The following is a 24,055-nucleotide window of genomic DNA, read 5'->3' as shown; positions in this document are numbered from 1 at the left end:
GAATAGAATAAAATAGAATATTTCAGTTGGAAGGGACTTACAATGATCATCTAGTCCAACTGCCTGACCACTTCAGGGCTGACCAAAAGTTAAAGCATGTTATTAAGGGCATTGTCTAAATGCCTCTTAAACACTGACAGGCATGGGGCATTGACCACCTCTCAAGGAAGCCTGTTCCAGTGTTTGACCACCCACTTGGTAAGGAAATGCTTCCTAATATCAAGTCTGAGCCTCCGCTGGTGCAGCTTTGAACCGTTCCCATGCATCCTATCACTGGATACCAGGGAGAAGAGCTCAGCACCTCCCTCTCCACTTCCCCTCCTCAGAAAGTTGCAGAGAGCGATGAGGTCACCCCTCAGCTTCCTTTTCTCTAAACTAGAGAAGCCCAAAGTCCTTAGCCGCTCCTCATAGGACATTCTTTCCAGCCCTTTCACCAGCTTTTTTGCCCTCCTCTGGATGCATTCGAGTACCCGAACATCCTTCTTAAATTGTGGGGCCCAGAACTGCACATAGTACTCAATGTGACGCCACATCGATGCTAAATACAGCAGGATAATCACCTTTATTAGTTGATGAATTGCTCATTGGGGAGAGGCTAAGGTGCTGGCATTCCCTCACTCTTGTAAGATGAGGACACTACAGAGGGGCATCATCTCTGAAAGATCTGGTGGGAATGTGTGTTTACATACATACCTGACAGCAAATCCCCTTCTGAGACTTTATAGTATGTAACAGCAAGAAAAAGCCATATAAATGAGGAACACAAAAGAATTTATTGTTGAGGACTCCTAGGTTTACTGCCTGATATTTGATTTTCTTATAAGCTATTTCTAGTATTCAGATGGCACGCACAAGTTTGTGTGCATCAAGTCTTTCATTAAGAAATTACTTATGTTCGTTTTACATGTTGTCTGGGAACTATTAACAATTACTAATGAGGATGTTACACACTATCACTCTGAACTTTTCTTCAGTATTACACTGGCAAATCCTGGCCAGAAGGCTTGTGGGCCATGCTTGAGCAATAAGTGGAAGTGCAACAAGAAAAGTGGTGCAACAGTTGTACATGGCAGTGTTGCCACATCCCCTTTTGACTCTTGACTCTAACTTGCTGAGGGTCAAAGTGATTACTGTGTTTGAGGTTCAAAACTGTTTTTTCCTCAGATCAGAGAGCAAGGACCTGGATTCTTTTTGCCATCCTCTACAGTAGTGTGTTGCTGATTGCCTGCTGGTATCATGGAGGCACAGCTCACCCAAGCCCTTCTCTGCCATTGATGAGCCATCAGACAACAGCAGGATCGGTCTATCCCATCCCGACTTTTGACTGAGACCCTATAGTCTTGAGACAACCAAGATATGTTGCCTAACCAAGTCGTCAGACCCAGTACTCGGATGAAATCTGATGGTCTGTGATTGCCAAGCCAGGTAAGACAAACTAATGGCCCCTTCTGACTCCCAGCTGCGTCATGCATTGGGTCTGTGTTGCTGTGTGTGTGGTGCCCCACGGGGCCTGGAGCATGGTCGCTTTTGGGGTGCGTGGAGGGGGACCCAGGGCTGGGCCACTCGGGCACAGCCAAGGGGACAGGTCCCCACCAGGAAGGCTCGTCATGAGGGGAAGGTGCTGGGTGCAGATGGAGCGAGTGCCCTGACACGCCTCCAGGAGGGCTCCCGAGAGCCAGAGGATGCTGTGCTTTCAAATCTCACCTGAGTTTTCCCCTGGGTGAGCGTGGCTGGGTTTTGGCGATGTTCTCAAACTGCTCAAGCCCTCACGTATCTGCAGGGTGTGCTAGGTACTCTCTCTGTGTCTAACTCCTACCAACGTCTGCGGTGATTTTCACACATTTCCTTTTCTGAGTGCTGCCTCTCCCTTCTGTCTCCTCTCCCCGACTGCAGCCATGGACGTGTCCCCACCACCCAGCTCCTGCAATGGGCTCCAGCTGAGCTGCTTTGGGAGGGGAAGCAGCCCCCCAGGGGCAGATCTGGATGTTCAGTAGCTCCCGCCTCAGACATTAGCGTGACTGCTGATGTGTATCGCTCACAGAGCACTGCTCACAAGGGAAAATTCTCACGTGTTCTCCTTGGCTCCTCTTTATTCCCAGTCACAGCAATTATGCGGCTGCTTTTTGGCCTTCGTTTGTCCTAAGCTGCTGTGCCTCAAGTGAGTGCTTATTAGCACTTCCTTCTCTGAAAAAGAGTGACTGCAAAATAAGCCAAGGGTCATTTCCCTTCCCTTGAGACCAGGAGACATCCTGGCTTTTAAATCAAGCTCCATAAATTTTAAGCCTTAGCATCTCATGTGTTTTGCCTAGAGAGGGGTGGAGGTTCCCCTCGAGAGAGTGAGGAAAAGAAACTGCTCCTGATATGACAGTACATTGTTTGGGCAAGTGTTTTTAGGGCATCTGAGACAAATGACAGCACAGACCAGTGAAAAAAGCAATCACTAATATACCAACTGCGTGAAATAAATCAGAAGAAGAAGTGGAAGAAGGAAGTGACCGTTTTCTGTTTCTTGCATCATCTTTACTTGCATATCATCCTGCAGGGTTGGGCATCAGCAGGTGGAGTTGCTAAACATCAGCCAGCAAAAAATGCTGCCAGTAAATAAAATGCTGTTATTGAAAATCAACACATATAGACTCTGTTACGTGTGATGAATGTAAACTTTTAGACTAAAAATACTCCCGATATCTGCAATGATTACTATAAGCTTGGAAAGAAGGATTCGGTCTAATGTCAGAGGCTTGAAACTTTTACTGGTCCATAAAAATCCCAAATTTCCCAGCACATAAACTGCCTCCTCAGCACTACCCATGCTGATTCTTTCTGCAAGTGATTCCAGTGGGACAAGCCATCGGAGAACAAGGTGGCCCCTAACAAGTGATATCAGGATTACGTGTTAGTGGGGTGATGTGGTAGGGAGGTCAAGAGCTGCAATGGCTGGCTGGTTTCAGTGGTGAGCATGATATTTGTACCTCAACATGTTCTGCTCCTTTGATGGAGTATCCCTCTAATGCCTGTGTTTACATCCCAAGAGCAGAAGCAAGGCTGCACTAAGGAGTTCCTCTCTGCCCCTTCCCTTTCAGCATGAGGGTCAGTACTGGTAGATGGAGGTCTGCATGCCCAGGGCAAACACCCTCACCGAGGCAGCACACCTGGCCCAGAAACAACTGGAGGTCTGGTCCTAGGCTTGGCACTGTTTCTTGGTTAAAGTCAATAGGTTCCCCGTGTCCCCTCACTAACAAGTCCCACGGACACTAGTACTAGCTTCGCTTTTCCCTATCAAGCCCCTGACTTCTCTTGGGCCTCAGTTTTAATTTCTTTTCTACAGACACAATGGTGATGTTGTTATAAGTTGTATATTCAGGAGGGCTTATGGCCCAAAGAAGTCCAACTTTTCCAAATCCATGAGCTGCTTAGTGAGATTTTCACACAGCCCAGAACTGCAATACAACCCACCTCCCACACAGAGGCAGCTCATGGGTAGGGGACAAGTGTGTGTCAAGGGCTCATTCACTCCATACCACGGCATGACCACAGCAGGACAGTAGCCTGACGGTTTCATCCTCAGGTAGGGATTAGACCACCAACACCCCATCCACCAGTGCAACCCACAAGGTGTGTACGTGGGATGGTGCTAGCATAGGAGCCACACCTGAACACAAGCTGTGTGTGGCATACAAGCCCACTTCTGCCTGAAAAATCTAAGCATTGCTCAGGGAATGGAGCAACCTACGTATGGAGGAAACCTGTTGTCATTTTCTCTGGCAACTGACAGGGCTATGGGTGAGGGTGTGCCACAGAGAGAGTGAGAAGCCAGGGAATCAGAAGAATATTATTTCTTGATTTCTATGCTGCAATTAAGAAAGGGTTGTGTTTTTCATTTTCACGTGCCTCAACTCCCACCAGCTGCACGCACCCACCCACAGCATGTGTGCTGTGTTTTTATTACGGCTGTAGCCTCAGGTAGTGTGGAATCGGGGCCAAGCATACATTAGTAAAATTAGAAGAAATATCATCTGACGGGTCTGGACGGTGCTGTGGGCAGAGCATATTTGGCAAGACTCTGCTTCCTTCGCAATCCAGCCCAGAGACATTCCCTGATCCTATCTGAACAGGGACTGAACTTGCAAAACGAGTCCCAGCTTGCAAGCTGTGAGTCAGGGATGTCTTAAACACTGCCTCAGCATCCAACACCAACAAGCTCTTTTTATCTTGTTCATCCTGCTTAAATAAATGCAGTGAGCCCTCACGTTAATAGAGCAGCCTTGAGGGCTGCAAGGCATAGGTCTGGTTTTTTCACACCCTCCAGCATTTAGCCCTTTATATTTGGCCATTTTTGACCCATTATTCTCCTCTTCTCTGGCTCAGCTGATGGGACTCTTGACTGCACTGCTCACAGTGGTTTGAAACTTTCATCTGCTCCATATGGCTGTGTTCATGTTCCTCACTGGTGAGCCATAAGGATATACTCACTTTAGTGGCTTTCTCTGTGTAGCAGCCTTTGAAGGATATGTGTCTGTGCTTAAAGTCAAGTATACTTTCCAACTTCTTTTGAGTACCATCCTATTAAAGAAAGCCTCCTTCACAACTCGAGAGATTTCATAAATTGTCTGTCAAGATGGGCAGGATTCTGTGGAATACCCTGCAGCACCCCTCCATTGTATCTGCAAAAGACTAATTAGAAATGTTGCTTTTGGGAACCATTTGCTGAAAAATGGTGATGAAAAACATCAAATCAGAGGAAGACAGGACTTACATGGATCTATTCCAGAAAATCCCACCTGGTAATGCTATTGCAATGGCTCAAGCTATCCTTGCCCAAGTTTCAGTGAGAAAGTGCAGATGTAAAGGCAGTAAGGAATAATGACTGCAAAGGTGCATTTGCCTTATTACTAGAAGATGGAAAAAGAAAACGTTATTTACCTGTGAAGTAAAGGAATTTAAGGCAAAAGTTTGTAGTGACAGAGAGTAGAAAGCATAGTGTTTTGTTCAAATACAGGACAATAGAGACAAAAAGCTGATTAAAAGGGACTACACGGGATGTGTCTGATGCTTTCATAGCCTTGATTTATCTTACTTCAAAGATGGGCAAGTCACAGAGAATAAATGAGTCCTGCATGGTAATAAACAATTTGCAGTACTGTATGGGAAAGAGTCAACTCCCGCATACCACGGATGCATCAAGGTTTATCACACTCTCATGTACCAAGAAAGACACATTCAAATCTAAATTTCTAAGAAGGGAAAAGAAGGATCAGATTGGAAAAGAAAATAAAGGCAGCTTGAAACTGGCTTTTATCTTAAATATATTTTGCTGCTCTTCCACAATACAGTGCAATGCAGTCTTCATGCCCCTTTTCTCACCTTCCTTTTGTTTTGCAGTATCACTCATTGCTCTTTACATGTCAGTACTGCCCACTATCAGCACAGTGCACATTCCTTTAACAAACACCACCATTCCCCTCTCATGGGCTTAGGATGAATTATTTCAGAGATATCATTCAGGGGCCTTAAATATATTGGCTTTAGAGCTATTTTTACTTGTAAGTGCTTGAGCCAGACCTTTGATGTTTGGGTTCAGGGCAAAATAGAGAACACATTAAAATAAGCAAGAGCTGGTGGTTTTGTTCTAAGTGTTACCAGAAGCCAGGGTGAGACCCTGAAGAGGAAGAGAAGGGAATTGCCAAAGATTTCCGTTGCCTACTTACTCTCTCCAGGGTTTGTAAATCTGTCCTGTAACACTCTTAATCCCTCCTCCTTCAGGGGAGCACGGTATCACTGAAATCTCCACAATCTCCTGCAAACAGAGGTTTTAATGCAGCCCTTTGTTTATTGTCTCTGCAATTCTTTCATTTTTCAGGAGATAAAAGGGGTCGTTTCTTCTCTGGAGCCTGAAGGCTCAGGGAAGTTACCCAGTGTCCTATCCTGCTCTGCCTCCCATCCAGCACTTTGACAGGCGCGGACTAGTCCATGTGCAGACACTACCTCACTGGACATGCCAAAGGAATGGAGTGCTGGAGACCATGGCATTACAATTTTCCAAATTCAGGGTGAAGGGAAGGCAACCACAACTACCGGGCTTGAAGTCGACATCCATACAGCATGGAAAGCAGCCTCTGGAGAGGCCTGAAGGCCACCCGAGCTGTCTGCTGCCCAAGGGTCTCTCTCCTCTCTAATGTTGTGCGCAGGGCCTGGGGGCTCCCTGTGTCTTTGCCAGGACCCTGAGCGTTGGGTCTGAAGAGGTATGAATGAGGGGCTTGTGCACTCATCCATGGCACTCCGTGGCTATGCTCAGAGCATGTGCCATGCAGGAGGGAGGCAAGCCCGGTCCTGAGAGCAGCCTTGGGAATACCCTTAGCCTGCAGTATCAATGTCATCTGAGGTGGCAGGGTTCAGGAGGCTGAAGTGACCTGCTCCTGCCTCCCCACGCATGCAGGAGCTGAGGAAAGTCAGAAGTGCAGAGCAGCTCCAGCATAGTCCTTTCAGTGATTCTGACCTGAGATGAGACAGGAGCTTTCTCATCTAGTGCCACCTAAAAGCGAGAAGTAAGGAGATTGTCCCTGTCCGTCCTCAGTGGATTGTACAGGGAATGATTCACATCCAAACTGAAACCATCCTGGGAGTACGCCCTGGTAGATGTGCTGCCTACCTGCTGTTTCATCTAATGAATTTTACTCACCTTTTACTACATCTTTCGGCATGTGGATAGACCCATCATTTGTCTGTAGCTATTTCAAGGACACTTTGTATTAGAGATAGCCCAGTATAAACCTGTTGTGTCTTACATGCATATGCAGAAAGGAGAATAATTAAAAAAAAAAAAAAAAGAAAAGGAAATCCTATAGAAGTCATTTTAAAGGAAAAATATGCTGGGAAGAATATGGGAGAATAGGAAGAAAAGGTTGGAGAAAAATGAAAGTAAATAAATCACATATAAGTAAGCAGGGGAAATGCACAGTACAGCAGTATGGTGTTGATGCTAAAATAGGAGGAGTTTTGAATGTTATTGAACAGAGAAATTACCCTGTCACACCTACAGAGATTAGCAATGTGGCCAGGAAATAACATAATGAAACTGGAATAATATAGGATACCAGCACTCAGGAAAAAATATCCCTGAAGGACACTCAGAAGCAGCCATGTAAAGAAAGGCTGGGAGGTGATACAGGACAGCAATCTACATGTAACTTTTGGCAGCCAGCTTGAATTGCAAAAGACCAATGCCATTCTCAGTGGGCACCACACTAACCCGCCCGGCTTAGATACAGCTGGAAGGTTGCTGTTAGTTTCTTGGCATCACAATGCCAAACACTGTAAAATCAGAGGCCTCAAAGAAGAGTAGAGACATGATCAGATCATTTGGTGTGGGTTTGATTTATGAAGATTAAGTGATGCTTAGATATAAGCTGGTGAAGAGATAAGAAAATAGCTGACATGAGTGTACAAGTATCTGGAGGATGTAGGCAGGGTCACATAAATGTGCTTGGAGAGAGAGAAAATAGGACATGATAGGAAGAAGGGAATTCCCTACCAGGATCGAGTAGACAAGACTTGGATATAGGGTCTTAGAGTAAAAGAAAATTTTTTTGCATGGGACCTTTCAAATAGCAGGAAATGTTCTGTAGATGCAGCCTTGCTTGGATAGGAAAGATATTAGTTGCAGCTCAGACTTTTAAGACTCAATGCTTCTTGAGGAAAGGTGAATTTTAAAAGTGAGTTCGTTTCTGCCATGGATACAGTGAGCTGAAAAAATCATCACCTATTTCAGTTTTCTAAATTTCCTTTAAAAACATTATGTGCAATGAGCAATCAAAGGAAGCCAAGAAGCTGAGAGCTAAAAGTTAGCAAAATCATTAAAGAAACAGCAAAGAAATATTAAGAGCACAATGCATTCAAATCGGCACAGAGGGCCAGATGGTACATACCCGAGGGTATTAAAGGAATTAGCTGAAAAACTCTTAGGCCCATTATCCATTATATTCAAGTGCTCCTGAAGAACTGAGGAAGCCCTGATGACTGGCAGAGGGAAAACATCACGCTTCTTTTCCAAAAGGGGAATTACAGATCAATTAACTTAACATCCTTTCCAGGTGAAACTTGGTCTTTAATAATCAGAAACTACTAGTAGTTGTTCTGCAGGAAGAACAAAACAGAAATGTGTTACACACAAAGACAGGTCACATTAAGAGAAGCAGTTGCATCCAAGTGATAGATTCTACAGTCAGATTATACTCACAAAGTTGATGGGAGGAGGAAAACCACAGGGGGTTGTGTTGGGTGATGAGAGTGAAGAATAAGCAGCTGCTTAGCCATCATGTGGGATGGAGTGTAAACCATAGTGGGCCATGCTGGCGGGAAAGGGAGGGGGATACAGTCCCTTGAGTCGCTCAGTAAATTTGCCCTTAAGGGTTTCACTCATTGACAAGACAACTGGTTGTACAGAGAGCTCTCCTGCAGAGAGCTCCTTGATTTCTGTAAATAATTTTATTCCGTTTCTTCAGACATAATATTCCTGTAGATCCTGATCCATCCCTATAAGATTCCATGCAGACACAGTTGACTTTAACAGTGGTTGGACTGGGCCCAAAGCAGAACAAGAAAGTTGTAGGGTGGATACAGAGAATAACAATGAAAGAGATTAAAATCAGCCCTTACAATAGAAAGTGGAGTATGCTTGTAAATATTGCCATGTTGGGCTCCTCAGGGACTCCTGCTGTGTTGGACATTATATTCATCTGCAGTAGCATCGAGGAAGGAGAAGAAAAATACATCAATCAAATTCAAAGATAACACCCAGCTGGAGTGTGAATTGCAAATAATTTATTAGAAGCACCATCCTAAAGGGATTTCAAGAAATGAAGAGTGGGACATAGTGGGAATAGCAAGAAATTGAACAAATCTAAGTGCAGAAACATCCACAGGGTAACAATGCTCATTGAAGAGAGGTCAAAACAGTAAGCCAGAGGCTGTAGAGAGCAGTAATCCAGAAAAGACCCTTGGATGCAAATGTTGATAGAAAACTACAACTGATAATTCATTAAAAAAACCCAGATCAATCCACTTTTGAAGTGCTAATAAGAATACCACTTGGGGCAGGGCCTACTGAACAGAGTGCAGGCAAACAGGTAATGTTATAGATTAACTGGTATAGACAAGAGGGTGGAAGGAATGACCTATTTACTAGGAAGATCAAAGGAAATAAACTCATACATAGCCTGGAAAAAAAGGGAGGCAGCAAGGTATAGTCTGATATAGAGACAAACCTTACCATGAAAGAATGCTGCTGAGTGGGAGGGAGAACCAGGGCTCATCAGTTAGCAATGGTGGGGCTACATGGGCCACACTCAGACTGGGAAAGGGGATAATGACTTGATGACTTGACAAGATCTCCAGCAGGATTGGCTTGCAAAGTCTCCATTGTCCAGAAGAATAAGGGTTTAAAACCACCATACACTCTGGTCCTCTGTTTGGTTCTCCACCTACATGGAGACTTGGCTGCCTCTGAGTTCACAGCATGTTTACAGCTGTGATTTTCAGCAATGTTCCTTGGGCCAATAGATGTGAAAATGCAAGCAAAATCAACAGAACTGGAATAGTGGGGGGAAAGTGTTGTGGCGAGTGGAAGGAAAGTCGCTGCAGAAGAGATGGAAAATCCCAGCTGCATGGGGTTAGATCATTCCAGGTGTGTACAGCCAGGGGTGAGCAAGGCAAACGTATGGTAGGTAAAGAAAAGGACATGAATTATCACATGGAGAAGCCCGGTCCCAGCATGAGGATTGCAGATGTCCTTTGCAGTGGTGCTATTTATTCCCCTTTTCTGGAGACTAATCAACATGAGCCAGAGGAGAGATAAATTTCATCTCCTTCTTGATATCCCTGTGATAGTACTATGGTTCTTCAGTGTGGGAACTGGGAGAAAGCTATGCTACACTGCCATACCTCAAGGACTTAACTCCTGTTAGCTCACAACCTCAACTAGACTTTCACTATAGACAGGAGATTAATGCTACATGTGAATCCTAGTTTTGTCCATCATCTCTCGGTGTCTCTGCTTCCTCTGTGGACAACACCACCCCATCTGGGAAAAGATGAGAGGACCTATTGGGAATTTCAGTGGTTACCTTACAAAACTGCTGGACCATTCCACCAGTGCCCCCATTTCTCCGTGTTGGCTGCCCACCAACTTCTGGCTGGGATTCACAGTGCAGGTTATGATCCAGAAACCTCAAAATGCGTGTTGCCAGCTAGCCAATTCTTCTTCATTTTCACACACATTATTTCCAAGCCTTTACTATTGTGGGGCTTTCAGGAGCCTACAGCAGGATGTGTCAGCAGCAGGCCCTCTGCTCTTGAATTTGCACCCAGCAGAGACACTCCTCATTCTTATCTGATCTTCACCAGAAGTGGCAGGTCTTCAACTCTCTGCTCACGCAGTGCTGCTCACAGTAGGCTGAGGAATTCCTGGCAATTCTTCTGGGTGGAAAGGCTTTCGCTAAACATAAGAGATATGAAATCCGCCTACACGTTTGGGAGGGTGACAGCACATTATAATCATACGGCATCACTCGAGTGCCCGTAACAGCGACTGTAGCAACACTAACGGAAGCTCTGAAGGAAGGGAATGAGAAATTCACTCCCACCACTTGACTCATGTGGGTTGCTGCTTAGATACAGGTTGAAGCAGCCACTGAAGTCATGGGTGTCTGTGGGCTGCCGAGTTTCTAACTTGATGTTTTATGGGGCTCTGCCTATCAAAATATTTGGGATCTGCTCATCTCTGGTTGCCGTGCAGGTTTCAGCAACATGTTTTGGCTGCACCAAAGCCATAGTAAGGCACCATCTTGCTCAAATGCTGGCTGAGTTAGCTGCATTTTGAGCATGGTTATCAGGGAAAGGCCATGCGTGTACAGTAACTGTGAGCTGTTGAAAACAGTTTTTAAGGGGCATCCCAAGGCTCCAGGGCTGCTATTCTGACTGGACAATGTGGTGCTTACATAAGTATTGTTTCAGAGAAACAATCACGATGGGAATATGCAGATATGTGAACAATTGTTGGATTTCAGACTGGTAATCAAGGACCCAAAATTAATATTATATTTTCAAAGGAAATGTTACATTGTCTAATCTTCAAATTGCACGCCACTTTGGTGTTACTAAATGAGAGGAAGTGCAGGCTGGTGGTTGAGATGGTGGGACGATTAGTCCAGGGTCAGTTCCTAGTTCTAGCCCCGACTTCCTGAACCCAAGTTACTTAATCCTCCGACCCTTATGTCCAACAGTTCCCTATCAGGAAGTAAGGATACTACTACCTTTCTCCATGCTTCTTCTATTTTATCTATTGTCGTGGTTTAACCTCAGCCAGCAACTAAGCACCACGCAGCCGCTCACTCACTTCCCACCCCCACCCACTGGCAGGGGGGAGAAAATCGGGAAAAGAAGTAAAACTTGTGGGTTGAGATAAGAACGGTTTAATAGAACAGAAAAGAAGAAACTAATAATGTTAATGATAACACTAATAAAATGACAATAGCAATAATAAAAGGATTAGAATATACAAGTGATGCACAAAGCAATTGCTCACCACCTGCCAATCAACGCCCAGTTAATCCCTGAGCGGTCATCCCCCCACACCCACTTCCCCCAGTTTATATACTAGATGTGACGTCACACGGCATGGAATACCCCTTTGGCCAGTTTGGGTCAGCTGCTCTGGCTGTGTCCCCTCCCAACTTCTTGTGGCCCTCTAGCTTTCTCACTGGCTGGGCATGAGAAGCTGAAAAATCCTTGACTTTAGACTAAATATTACTTAGCAACAACTGAAAACATCAGTGTGTTATCAACATTCTTCTCATACCAAACTCAAAACATAGCACTGTACCAGCTACTAGAAAGACAATTAACTCCATCCCAGTTGAAACCAGGACATCTATGAAATAATGGGGGGACACGGAGAGAAGATTTAATATAAAGATGCACAACCCCCTGCAGAGTGGAACACCTCATCTTGATTGACGACATATACATTATTGTTATTTATATTAATTTCAGCTGCCCCAACATATTCCCTTATACAAAGGAAGAACATTAGAGAACAACTGTTATAAAGCATGGCTAAGTAGATATTACATGGGTCTGTCTCTCTGGTTTAAAGAGGCATATTTATCTGTCTAGGTGTGACAATGTGTTAGAGGCTGAGTGGTTTACAAAGGGGCCAAGTCTTGTGATGGAGAGTTTATTGTGACTGAAAGGCCGAAGACAAGCTCTTCATTTTCATGTAATGGCTCCCCAAACTAGCTATTATTCACTATATGTCTATGCTGTGAAAGGGTAGCACGTATAATTAAAATTAAAATAGGTGTTTGGTCATTTTGGATACAGATTACCGCGCAAGTCTATTTTAATTCATAGTATAATATCTATTCTATGTTTTGCAAGCAAGAGTAAAAGTGTAAGGTATACTATTTTCCGAATCATGGTGAGGCAACAATAGACTATTTAAAACTTCCTATTCGGGTGAGCCATTATCCCCTTTTCTTCTTTCAAATTTATGATCATCCTTCCTGCCTTTAATTATCCTGGTTTTCCTGAGGAAATCAAAACATAATAGTAAAAACCAGTCATTTTGTTGTACATAATGCATATGATTTGCCTTTTAACTTTAACATTTTTTACCCATCTAAGGCTAAGGCTGTGGGCCTGAGTCAATGCTGTGATGGTGGTGAGCAGGTTCTGCTGCCTGGTTGGATTTGTTTGGCTTATTCCCCAAAGTGTCTGAGGACACTCAGGGCCACATCCAGGCCTGAAGTCATCTCATACAATCTCAGATGCTTGAAAGTCAGGAGCTTAATCTATGTTAGACACCATAGTCACTGGAGAGACAACTCTGAAGAGCAATTCTTCACATGGCTCTTCTATGGTCATTGTAAGAGCATGAAGAATCACTGGTGTTGCCAACCAGGCAGGGTAATTAACCCTTCTCATTGGAGAACGTATCACAACGTGACAATCTGGTAAGAAACAAAGCTCTGCCAGGGTCCAAAGGGGTTCACACATAACTGCCCCTACACTTATTGGGTTCAGGGTGACCAACTGCCCTGGAATTTATACAGTTACAAGGAAACAGCCTGATAGTGATCTAGGTCCTTCCGCCCAAACCATCCCCACAAGGTCGCATACAGCTTTCAAGTCCATAAACAGAAGCCTAAAGTACCTGCTTAGGTATCTGCTGTGCCCTTGTACTCAGCTTCCTGCAGGGACTGAGTTGTAGACATCTCTGAGAAGAATTCTCCTCCATACCCTCTTGCCAGCTAATAGGGAAGGAAAGTTTAAAATTTCAGTTTCATTGTTTCTTACCCATGCCTTCACGAATTTATTCTAATAAATGGGATGGAAGGGGAGGTGTCAGTGTTTGCAAACCTGTTCTTGGAAGTATTGATGTGCCATCAATTTACATTTGACACATGTCACTTTCTGTTTCTGTTCTCAACAATTGTAAGTGACCTGACACAGAACACACTGAAATCTGTGGGGTTTGGAGCAGGTCTGTGATGGGCTCAATGTGTAGAAACGCTGAGTATATTGACAAAGCATGAGATTTTCAGTCAAGCTGGGGAAGCTGTGCCAAACTTTGAACTGCCTCAACATTACTTCTATTGATGAAATACCTTTTAACGTTATGCCCCATCTGAACTTTTCACAGGGACTAACTTAATCCTCCTTCATAAACCCTGTAGCAATAGCAGGGTCATATTTTATAACAAAAATCACAGTTTTACTTTGCATTTATAGAGGGGACTAATCTTTACAATAAGGTTTTCATCACTGCAGCTTCTTTAAAGAAGTAAAAGGACATAAGGGAAACAGAGTTGGAAATACTGGGGGTTTTTTTTAGGTAGTCAAATGCTGAATCACTGCAAAATATGCACTGTGCTCTTACACCTGCTGCCAAGGAAGAGTGAGAAAACAGACGCTTTTCCCATGTTTGTCTGTGTCATCCTCTCATAGTGTCTGTTCCACAAACAGCACCATTTGTGCATTTGAGCATCGACAAGCTTGCAGATTGAACTCTCATGTAAACAAAAGGTGAGACAGACCCTGGCTGAGTAAAGTTGTCCAGGTTATACTGATGTCCTCTTGAGGTTACTTTGCTGAATATGGGTGTGCTGAACACATTCATAACTTCACTCCCATTGGTAGATGGGACAATTCACAGCAACCAGTCTGTATACCAGGCATAACCCCTGTGGCCACTGAATACTAGTTTCTTCAAATTTGGTAGCTTTCTGAATCTCTACATTTTGTACATATTCTTTATGAGTAGTAGCATTTGAGTTGCAAAAGCAAGTCCTGCCAGGGCAAGCATTTTTGTTGGTTCATTTAAAATTTGTTTTCCCTAAACACACATGTGGCAATGCAACATTCACTTTCTACTCATTTGCCCCAAAAGGCCATGAAAATGAGTGTTAAGTAAGATGTGAAGCAATATTAATAACATTTAAATTGTAATTACTGTCCATAGGACATAGATACAAGTTAATACACCTCCTTCCACACTACAGTAGGATATATTTTGTTTTCAAAACATCCTAAATGGAGTGTCTTCCTGGAGTCTCTGCTGCTCCCATATGTTGCTTTTAAATATCAGATGAGTTTTTCCAGTTGGTTTCAACATCTTATGCTGTGGCCAGCTGATGTAAATTGGCATAGGTCCATTATACCATTGGAAATATGTCAGTCTATACCAGCTGAGATTACAGCACAGTTCTAGTTTAAAATACACTTAACATCTTTTTAGTTCTTTCTTGAACAATGCTAGTTAAGTCACCTGTTTTATCTCAGTTGCTGTCCTCAGTAAAGCATATGGGTAAAAGTTGACATCTTGGGGAAGATGAAAGAGAATAGGACCTGTCCCCACTCCATCTTTAAGGCAAATATCCTTTACAAAGTCCTGATGGGAGGGACTGAGTTTCCATAAGACCAGTAGGATAGAAGAACATAATTTACCATTTTAAGTGGTTCTGAAAACAGTGCTAAATTCAAAGCATTGAAACAAATCTTTTTGGCTTCAGCTGTGGTGCTGCTTAAATTATTCACTGTAAACATACGACCATACTGATTTAACACTTTTGCTGTTCTTTGTGATTTTGTTGAATGAGATGACCTTGATTTGCTGCCTGTTCAAAGCACAGTCTTGCCTATTAAATAACTTTCAAATGTTCACCTTGGGCTGCCTAAAGATATTACTGATAAGCTCACATAATTCCTCCCCTTGAAGTGGCACTCTAGTTATATCAAAAAGAAATACAGACACATTGATCTCATGCCCCCATGTAAAGTACTGCTTCAGCAGAGCTTTGTACTTGCCTGGAGTCGCCACGTCCTGGCAGTCCTTTGTGTGGTCTCTCATCTCCACACCCTGATGTTCCCCATGGGATGTTGCGGGGGCGGGCTGTCAGGGACGTTCTGGGATGGAGCAGCTAACTCTTGTGTCTTCTCCCTCACCCTGGGTTCATTTCGCCCAAGTGTCTTTGGGATGGCTGCTGGTACCGTGAGTGAAACCGAGCATCGCGAGCAGGGCTGTCGAAGGGGACGGCGAGCTGGCCTAAGCAGAGGCTGAAATGGAGCTTTCCCGAATGTCTGCCAGCTGCAGGAGTGGCATTCTAGTTCAGCAAAAGCCACTTTCCCAACTGAGCTCACCCCAGCACTAGGCAGTGCGGTATAAACCCACAGTGGGGTATATCCTGACATGTCACTGAGCTTGGCACTCCAGTGATTTCCCATTGCTTTGAGGGAAGAGCCCACCTCAGCTGTATGGGCGCTGTTCTCATGGGCTCTGGGAGCCTACAGATAGCCATCCCTGCTCTTTGGCCCCACCACCAGCCACAGCCTGTACTACAGGGAATATGCTCAGCTGAGCTGTTCCTTGATGTATTTTGAGTTAACAGGAAACATGGGTAGTAACCAGCTACCTCAATAAAACCAGAAAGGATGAGCAAGAACATAAAGCAAATGTGGGGTGATGAAGCTGAAGCATGGATAAAGATGGGTGTTGTCAAAGTGGTAGGTGATTTACTTCACTAAATGTACCTCCTCCTGAAAGTTCAGTCGTTGTGGGAAGACTCTCGTTTAGGTTGACTGTAATGGATGTCCCTGGGTCGTTCAGCTGTGGAACAGAAGGGGTTTATCACAGCTGTTGTCCTTGCAGGGCCAACACTGGCTCCTTTCCCGAGGAAAAAGTGCCCCTTTTGGATGCTTTCAGAGAACTTCAGGAAACTGTGTCTGTCAGAGACCCCTCCTCATGCACCCCAGCCTCTCCTGGAACATCTTACTTCTTCCTTCTCCCACCTGGAGAAGTGCATGCCACTTTGGGGCTTTCCCTGCCTTCAGAAGGGAAAATTTGGATTTTTTTTTTTTAAAAGCATTTTTCTTAAGTCAGAATCATTTAAAACTCTGTCCTATTCTTGATATCTTTAAAAGCCTGTTTTGGACCATTCAGCTCAAGTCTGAGGTTTGTGACAGTTAAGTGTATGAGTGAAAAAGAGCTGATGATACACATTTCTGTCTCTATCTTTCTATACCCTCAGCTTGTCTGCCAGGCAGTGCACTTGCTGCTTTTCAGATTCTCTGGTGATATCTGAAATCCGCTGAAGTGTGAGTGGGAAAGCAAGAAGGATGCCATTTGGGAACTGGTGATTTCAACATAAGCACGTTACTGTGCTGCTTTTATTCAGCAACAAAACAAAGCTTAAAGGTCTCCTCTGTGCATGCCATTTTCAGTATGTTGGGGAAAATATATTTTTACATATATAAAGCAAAGCAAGCTCTGGGAGGCTGCCAGCTCCCTCCAGATGTCAAAAACACTAGTACCTGGAAAGAATAAGTTAAAACCTCAGAGCTGTGTGAAATAGTAAAATGCAGGGCACAGACTTGAGTAGTAAACTCTTCTCCAAAGCAGTTTGAGGATGCCTATGTGCAAGGTCATGCTGGTTTTAGCTGTCCCTTTAAATGTCCCTCTTGTCAGAGTCTGCAACATAAAAAGCTTTTGGTAAGTTTGGGGCTGATTGTCATGTCCAGGGGGCATTTAAATATGCCCCTTCTGACCTGAAGGAAACATTGCTTGCCAAGGGAAGCTAAATGTCAATCCAAACTCAAATGTGAGTGGTAGCATTGTTGTCTGTAACCCTGAATGCAGATGAAACTTCCAGCACCCACTGTATAAAATGCTCTTCCGCAAGGTCCGAGTCGAGTCCGTGAGATGTTTGAACTTGATCCTGTTCTGGTTTAAGACAGTTTGGTTGTGTTGCAGCCCTCGGCAATTCTGCCAGTCTATGCCAGCTGCACACATCTCCCTGGCCATCGGTCTTCGCAGTGTGTTGCACCCAGCAACTGGCAAATATTCAGTGGTTTTTCTGTTGCTTGTGTTTCTCCTAATGGAACTCCTAAGTAACCTAATTGGTAATTCACATTTTAATGAGCTCCTTATTATGGGGTTAATAACCTGCATTATTCTGTGTGGTTATAACCATTAGCAGTTGTTGTTAAACTTGATGTTAAACGGTTTTAATTTGTTTTGATGCACATCTGTTGACTTAGCGCCTCAAAAAGTAAATAGTTCAGTGCAGATTTGATCAGGAACAAATTTGGGATATGCCCTTGAGGTCCTAAATGCAGGCAGCAACCCTCCCACTATCTGCTCTTTTTCAATTCGCCTTATGAAGACTTTCCCAAGACCCAGCAGGATGCGTTTTTCTAATATGATGCTCCACAAAGTTGTCCCTCCACTGAAGTAACTGGTGGCATGCTATTGTAACCCAACGGGTTGTTTCCACAGCATCCCCCTAGGTATTCAGCTCAAGGAATGACTTGATACTGGCACCTTGGGAAAAAAAAAAAAAAAAAAGGAGAGAAATCTGAAAAGGGACCTGAATGGGTGGGGGAGGAGGAGGAGGACCGGTTCCCAGGGATTTCACACATAACTTCTGTTGCTATGGCAATCACTCTGTCTGTCTGTACTTGCTCCAGAGCAACAGCTTCATCAGGAGCTGCACAGTCAGGCAATTTTGATAGTTCTCATTTAGGAGCGGGGGGGACAAGCAACGGGGATGAATTCTCCAAAAAAATTGGTGTTGGGGGCGTGTGATAGAGAGAGAAGAAGAGTTTGCAAATATGCATTAGCCTGGTCCCTGCTCTCGCCAGGGTGCCATCTGGGGCACGTCTGTGTATGGCACCCAGCACAGCCACCACCTGAGTTTCAGCTGGAGCTTCTAGGCAGAGCCACAGTACAGATAAGCAAAAAGGTTTGGGTCAGGGAAGTGAGAATTCAGCAATCACACCCTCCAGCATATGGAGGAACTGCAAAATGTGTCTTGTATCCAAACTTCTCTTTTATGTGCTCTCAAACTAGCAGGATAGGAGAAAGTGTTGAATCATAGATATTGTCCTTGGTAAAACACCGTCTCACCCACATTGCTTATAACACTAACAGAAACATGGCACAGACAAGAATCTGTGGGAAGAGTGAATCACTGGAAATGACATATTTATATAGCACCTCTCGGCATCGTATTATGGCAGCTCTGCTTCCGCGGGATCTGATCCTAGAGGTCCTGCCACACTCTAGACCTTGAGGATGGTACTCAGCCTTCAAGCTCTGCTTAATCATGGCTTTTCCAAATACAGGAGCCAGTCAAAGCGTCCCCTCCAATAGGGTACCAGGTCGCTCAATTCCCTTGGCCTTGAGGCAAGACAAATTTCAGCTGTGCTTCATGATGCTACATGCCCACAGAACAAGAGGGTGCAGGGTAAGTCTAAGCCTGGGAACAAGTAGTCTTGCTTCTGCAGAAGGTATTTTCACCAGGGTAGAATCGAAGAAGAACTCCATACCTTCCCACACCCTTTTCACCGTGTGATTTCAGGAAACTGCTCCCTTGTGATGAAAAGTTCCTGCAATAATGCACCCTGAGGTGTTGGTTTTTAAGCTTTTCCAGTGAACAAGACGTGTCCTGCTTACAGAATTGTACTCGCTGGGGCACAGCTTGCCAAGTGCTAGGATTCAGACTCAGAGAATTGATTTTCTTTTTTTTTTTTTTTTTTTTGCTAAATTGAGCTGGATCAAGTCCTTGTAAGAAAAGAGTATTTTGGCACAGCCCGGATAGAAAACAGAGATAATGCCAGTTGCGTGTTAACTTTTCAACTGGCACGTATTTTGTTGTTTAGAGCTGGTACTAGTGGGATGTGATCTTCTTTCAGGTGCCAGAGAGGTTAATGTAACTGTCACTACAAGCATTTGAGTTAGGCAACACATATCTCAGTTTAAATCATGCTTCTCATGTAGACTTAGTGAATTGAAAGCATTTTGGATTTCAATCCACACTTCCTCTTTCAAGTCAAGGCTTCTTTCAGCTTCTCCAAATACTTTTTAAGGACTTTTTAAAGAAACTGAACTAAGTGGAGAGAGTGCTTGATACAATTTCCAGCATGTAGAGCAGTGTAAGCTCTGCACCACAACCATCACACCCAGCAAGCCTTGCTCTGAGCATGGACTGCATGGCAGCGCCTGCCATCCTTCTCTGAACCCTCATTGCCACCAGTGATGGTCCAGAGGAGCTTCTGCTCCATTTCCCTGCATCTTCTAGAAATGTTTCCTGGCCCCATGAGCCCTGAAGTCCACTATTATCCGAAAAAAATGTGAGGTGTCCTCTCGTGTTCTGGTTGCTGGTGTATGTAGCACCATCAGGAAGGGAGCATCTGATCAGGGAAAACTCCTATCTATCAGAAAGTCCTGCTCAGAATAAACACCGGGCAACTCAGGGAAGGGTCTGTTTTGTTGGGAAACAAACACAGCTCCCCTGGTTTCTGCTGGCTGGAGTCATGTGAATCTCTCACGCTTTCAGCAGCAGGGTGGGTTTTTTCCCAGCTGTTGAAGTATTCCACTTAAATAAATGGGCTTCTAATGGGGTTGCCTCCCCACTAAAAGAGTGAGAAGTAGCAGGACCTATCTGAAGTGAACTGCCTGCAATCCTGTTTCTCTTTCTTTGAGAAAAATCTCACTTTTTCCAGAGGGCTCCCGCAGCCTGGAAGCCTGGAGATAAGGACGTGAAGATAAAGGCGGAGCTGTGGGGCTGTTTTCATTGGAAGAGACAATAAAGTTGATGATAGTAAATGCTGAGTGTATGAGACTGAATGGATGGATGGAAAATTACTGAGATATTATATGCTGCTTTATCTTGGGAACTCAGCAAGCAAATGTGATTTCTAGCGCAGCGTGATATGATACTAGCTGAGCTGCATCCTAAGATATACAGGAGAATGGCTGGCCTCTCCTGCGTGCCAGTCTCTGCTCTTCTCAGGCTTCTTTTCAGAGTGCTTCACACCATGGACAGTCTGTGGCCTGAGGACTGGCACGTCCACTGGGGACCACCAGGCTGTTGGGATTCGTGTCCTACCTGTGCCACCCCTGGGAAAGTCATGCAGGACTGTTCTTCACATCCCTTTGATTTTTCTCTCAGTTCTTCTGGCGTTCTGAGCCTTCATCTGCCTGTCAGTCGCTCTACGTTAATTTATTTTTTTTAAGGGTTAACAGCACTTCCCTTCCCACAGCCCTGTTGTGTAGATAAATAGGAGGTGCCTGAGGGTGTATACTCCAAGACTTTCTGACAGAGTAAACCTGAGGCCAGCACTGGGAGTTGGCCACTGGGACAGCAGAACAAGAGACCTTACTGCTCTTAAAACAACATCCAAACCAACGAACAAATGAGTGAGACGCCTACCATCTGAAGCCTTCCTAATCCTTACCCAGGGCTCACAGCCGCCAGAGAAAGTCTTTGCAGAGCACTGAGCCGACTGAATGGAGGCACAAGGAGACATTCTTTCCTCCAGCTTGCCGGTTGCTGTGTTGCACCAGAAACCTCTGCAATGACGGGGGAATTCTTAAATTCAAAATGTATAAAAGCAGAAGGTTGCTGATGTAGCTGAGCTGGAATTAGGGTGGAGCCTTCATCATTCCTTTATATTTTTCCCTTCCTCCTCCTCTTCCCCGCCCTCCGCCCCCCCCCCCCCCCCAATTTCAGTGAGTCCAAGCAGGGACTGGAGGGCAGGAGTGGGACTAGGTTGCATGTGGGGAAGCACATGCAAAGTCCAAAGAGTGCACCTAGGACCTTTCCAGGGAACTGATAGCAGCCTGTGGGTCATCTGTACCCAATAACCAGGTCTGCTCCTGGTTAGCCCCCATGCAGGGCTCAGCCTCATGCATTTGGATCCAAAATGGAGGAATGGTCTATGACCAGCTCAACAGCAACCTGCACACTTCTCCTTTCCAAATTTCCTGCAGAAACACTCTGGGCACTGCAGAGACTACAGCTTTGTTTTGCTTTACACACGATGTTTCCAAAGGAAAGATGTTAGCCCTTGAAGCACAGGGAGAATGGGAAGGGTGGAAATAAAGGCATGGTCTACATTCCTTTTAGATATAAAGCAACTGGGGCCACCAGGAATTAACTTGCCCCATTGCCTTCTAATTTGAATCACAATCTTTTTTTTTTTTTTTTGCTCACAGAAAGGCACATCCTTTCCAGAGGTAGGCACAGAGGTTTTCAGATGTGAGCTTCAGAGCTTCAGGTGGGGTTCCCAGTTGAACCTCTGGGGTCTGAGAAAAGAGCCCCTGTTCCCAGGCTGCACTGAACAATGGAGACAATTTAGCATCTCCCAGCAGCATGCCGATCCTCTCCTTGCTTTGGTCGATGATGCAGAGCTTTCCTGCCCAACATGCTGTTTCTTCACAAGCCTGGAATCTGACAGGGCTTAAAAAAAGACAAAAATTATACAGATGTGCATTCCAGGCATCATTCCCACATGAATCGACGGGGCCCAAATTAGCCTGGATTTACACCAGCGCAGTAGGTCAGCCCAGATGCGAGAACAGAGCTAAGCGTAGACTCAGGAGCCCAGCCCCACTGCCCTGATGTCTCTGCATCTCTTGGACCAACTCAGTGTGAAAGGGATGGGGAAGGGTCAGGGGCAGACCCCGTTGCCATGGTCATCTCTGCAGCAGCTGCTGTCTCAGTTTCCCCATTCCCAGGCCGGTCTGGAAGAAGGCTTTGGCAGGGATTGGTTAGTCCTGTGGTGTGTGCATGGGAAGGTTATCCTGTATTTCCCCATCTCACAGGTAATTGGAAGGCTGGGAGAGGGTCCCAAAGCCTTGGCTAGTATCCAAGGGGCAGCACACGTACTCTAATATCTCATACCACTGTTTCATGACCCACGCGAGGGTGCTTCTCATTATGGGCTGCCCTGCATATTGAACCTGCAAACTGCAGATCTTCCTAGCAGCTTTGTGATTGATATTCATACATACATATATATATATATATATATATATATCTCTTACAGAGATTACTGGGCCAGAGCCTTAGCTGGCATAAATATGTGCAGGTCCAATAGGGCCAGCTGGTGTATGCCAGAAAATATGGCTCTATGTGTCTGAGGCTGAAAATCTTACTGGGAGGGAACTGTCTGTGACTTTTTGTCACATGTCACATTCTTAGTAAAGCTGAGCAAATAACTCACTGTAAATCATCCAGTCAATGGATGCAGCCACATTGCTGCTTCCAAAGTCAGCATGAGACTGATGAGCGCTCTCCTCCCAAGTCCCAGATCTGTGCTGGGACAAGGGCTGGCCATGCACGATTCCCCCTCCCATCTCCCCAGTTCACTCGGGAAGGACCCCCTCCACAAGGCTGGAGAGGAGACAAGCTCTGCCTTGGAGTTCACATCCTCCCTAGTCTGGGCATGGCCAAATTATCCAGGAGCAATGTCCAGTATTCACAGATTAATTTCCCATGACTCACGATATAATAATTCCTGCCATAATTCGCAGTATGACTCCTAGCGTTGTGCTTCTAGGATTCACCATCTGAAATTTGAGGAGAACTGCGAGGGCTTGATTGGATGTGCGGATTACAGGGCGTCTCCCAGGGATCTCACGGCCCGAGCGGTGAAAGCACCCGGTTCTCAGCTACGAATGTTTCCAGCCCAGAAGTGTGGTGGATTTCCTGTTTGCAGAGATCCCAGATGTTTGCTTTAAAATTCACTCCAGCCCAAATGTTCACGCTGGTGAACTTGTTCGCTGGAGCGTTTCCAGAAAATGAATGTAAAAATGGGGCTGGGACACAGGGAGGGAGTGACAGGCGATGGTTTATTAGTTTGCTGTGGGTGAATCAAATGCACACAGACACTGTCTGGGATTTGACCAGCCGTGATTGGAAAACTTGTAGGAATCAAGTAATGGAGATGGTAGAGGAAATCCTGTCATTCATTGTTTTAGTCTTACTGATGTCACTTTTATGTCCCTTTTATCCCTTGTCTCATCCAAGGCTTCCAGAGGGAAAGTTGTGACTGACAGTTCTGGTCAGACAACCAGACATGACGTGCAAGAGGTCAATTCATTCTCTGTTTGTCAGAGAGGAAGAGATTTATTTGCTGTAGGTACATCCGGCTTTGACTTCTTTGCGATGCTCTTTTGTTTATGCAAACCAGTCGGCTGGGGGCATGGAGGTCAAGATCTACATCCCAAGTAGGAAATCAGTGCTCAGAAATAGCAGCCCTGGGAGTTCACGAGATGAAGGTCCCTCCAGGCTCCCTCTCAAATGCACCCCATGGAAGGGAAAACAAAAGCCCTGTATTTCTACAGGACAGCATATTTATGGCTTTAAATTGCAAAGCCAAGCTTTATCACAATGCAACCAAATGATTTCAGGGCAGATACACGGAGGAGGTGATCGGGAACTATTAGCTACCCACATTTTTCAAGTGGAAATTCCAAGCGCTTTAGAACATGTTGTGTTTTGGTAAATTTTGCTATACCAGCCCCTTTTGAAAAACATTTGGGGATCAAGACAACGAGTCCCTCTTTTCTATTTAAACACAGAATAAAGGTCAGGTTTGTGCTCAAAAGAACACAGACTCTTAATAAATCTATTCAGGTGGCTTTCTTCTCTTGATCTGCAGTTATGTGGTAACCACTGGGGTTTTTATGAGCTGAAGGCTATCTCTACATGAC

General features: G+C 44.8%; 1 protein-coding gene across 4 annotated transcripts in view; it reads left to right on the top strand.

Moving 5' to 3' along the window:
- The first annotated feature begins 1,106 nt into the window (after positions 1-1,106).
- The window catches only part of GPR132 (G protein-coupled receptor 132), a 98,300-nt gene continuing 75,351 nt past the window's right edge, over positions 1,107-24,055 (top strand). For all 4 annotated transcript variants that reach the window (XR_008234595.1, XR_008234594.1, XR_008234593.1 and 1 more), the window contains exon 1: positions 1,107-1,425. The gene's annotated coding sequence lies outside the window, so the exon portion shown is untranslated. The remainder of the gene's footprint in view (positions 1,426-24,055) is intronic.

Source organism: Harpia harpyja, chromosome 3 (assembly GCF_026419915.1).
Source record: "Harpia harpyja isolate bHarHar1 chromosome 3, bHarHar1 primary haplotype, whole genome shotgun sequence".
NCBI classification, from domain to species: Eukaryota; Metazoa; Chordata; class Aves; order Accipitriformes; family Accipitridae; genus Harpia; species Harpia harpyja.
Note: the sequence above shows the minus strand (reverse complement) of the source record. Positions and strands in the feature narration are given on the sequence as shown.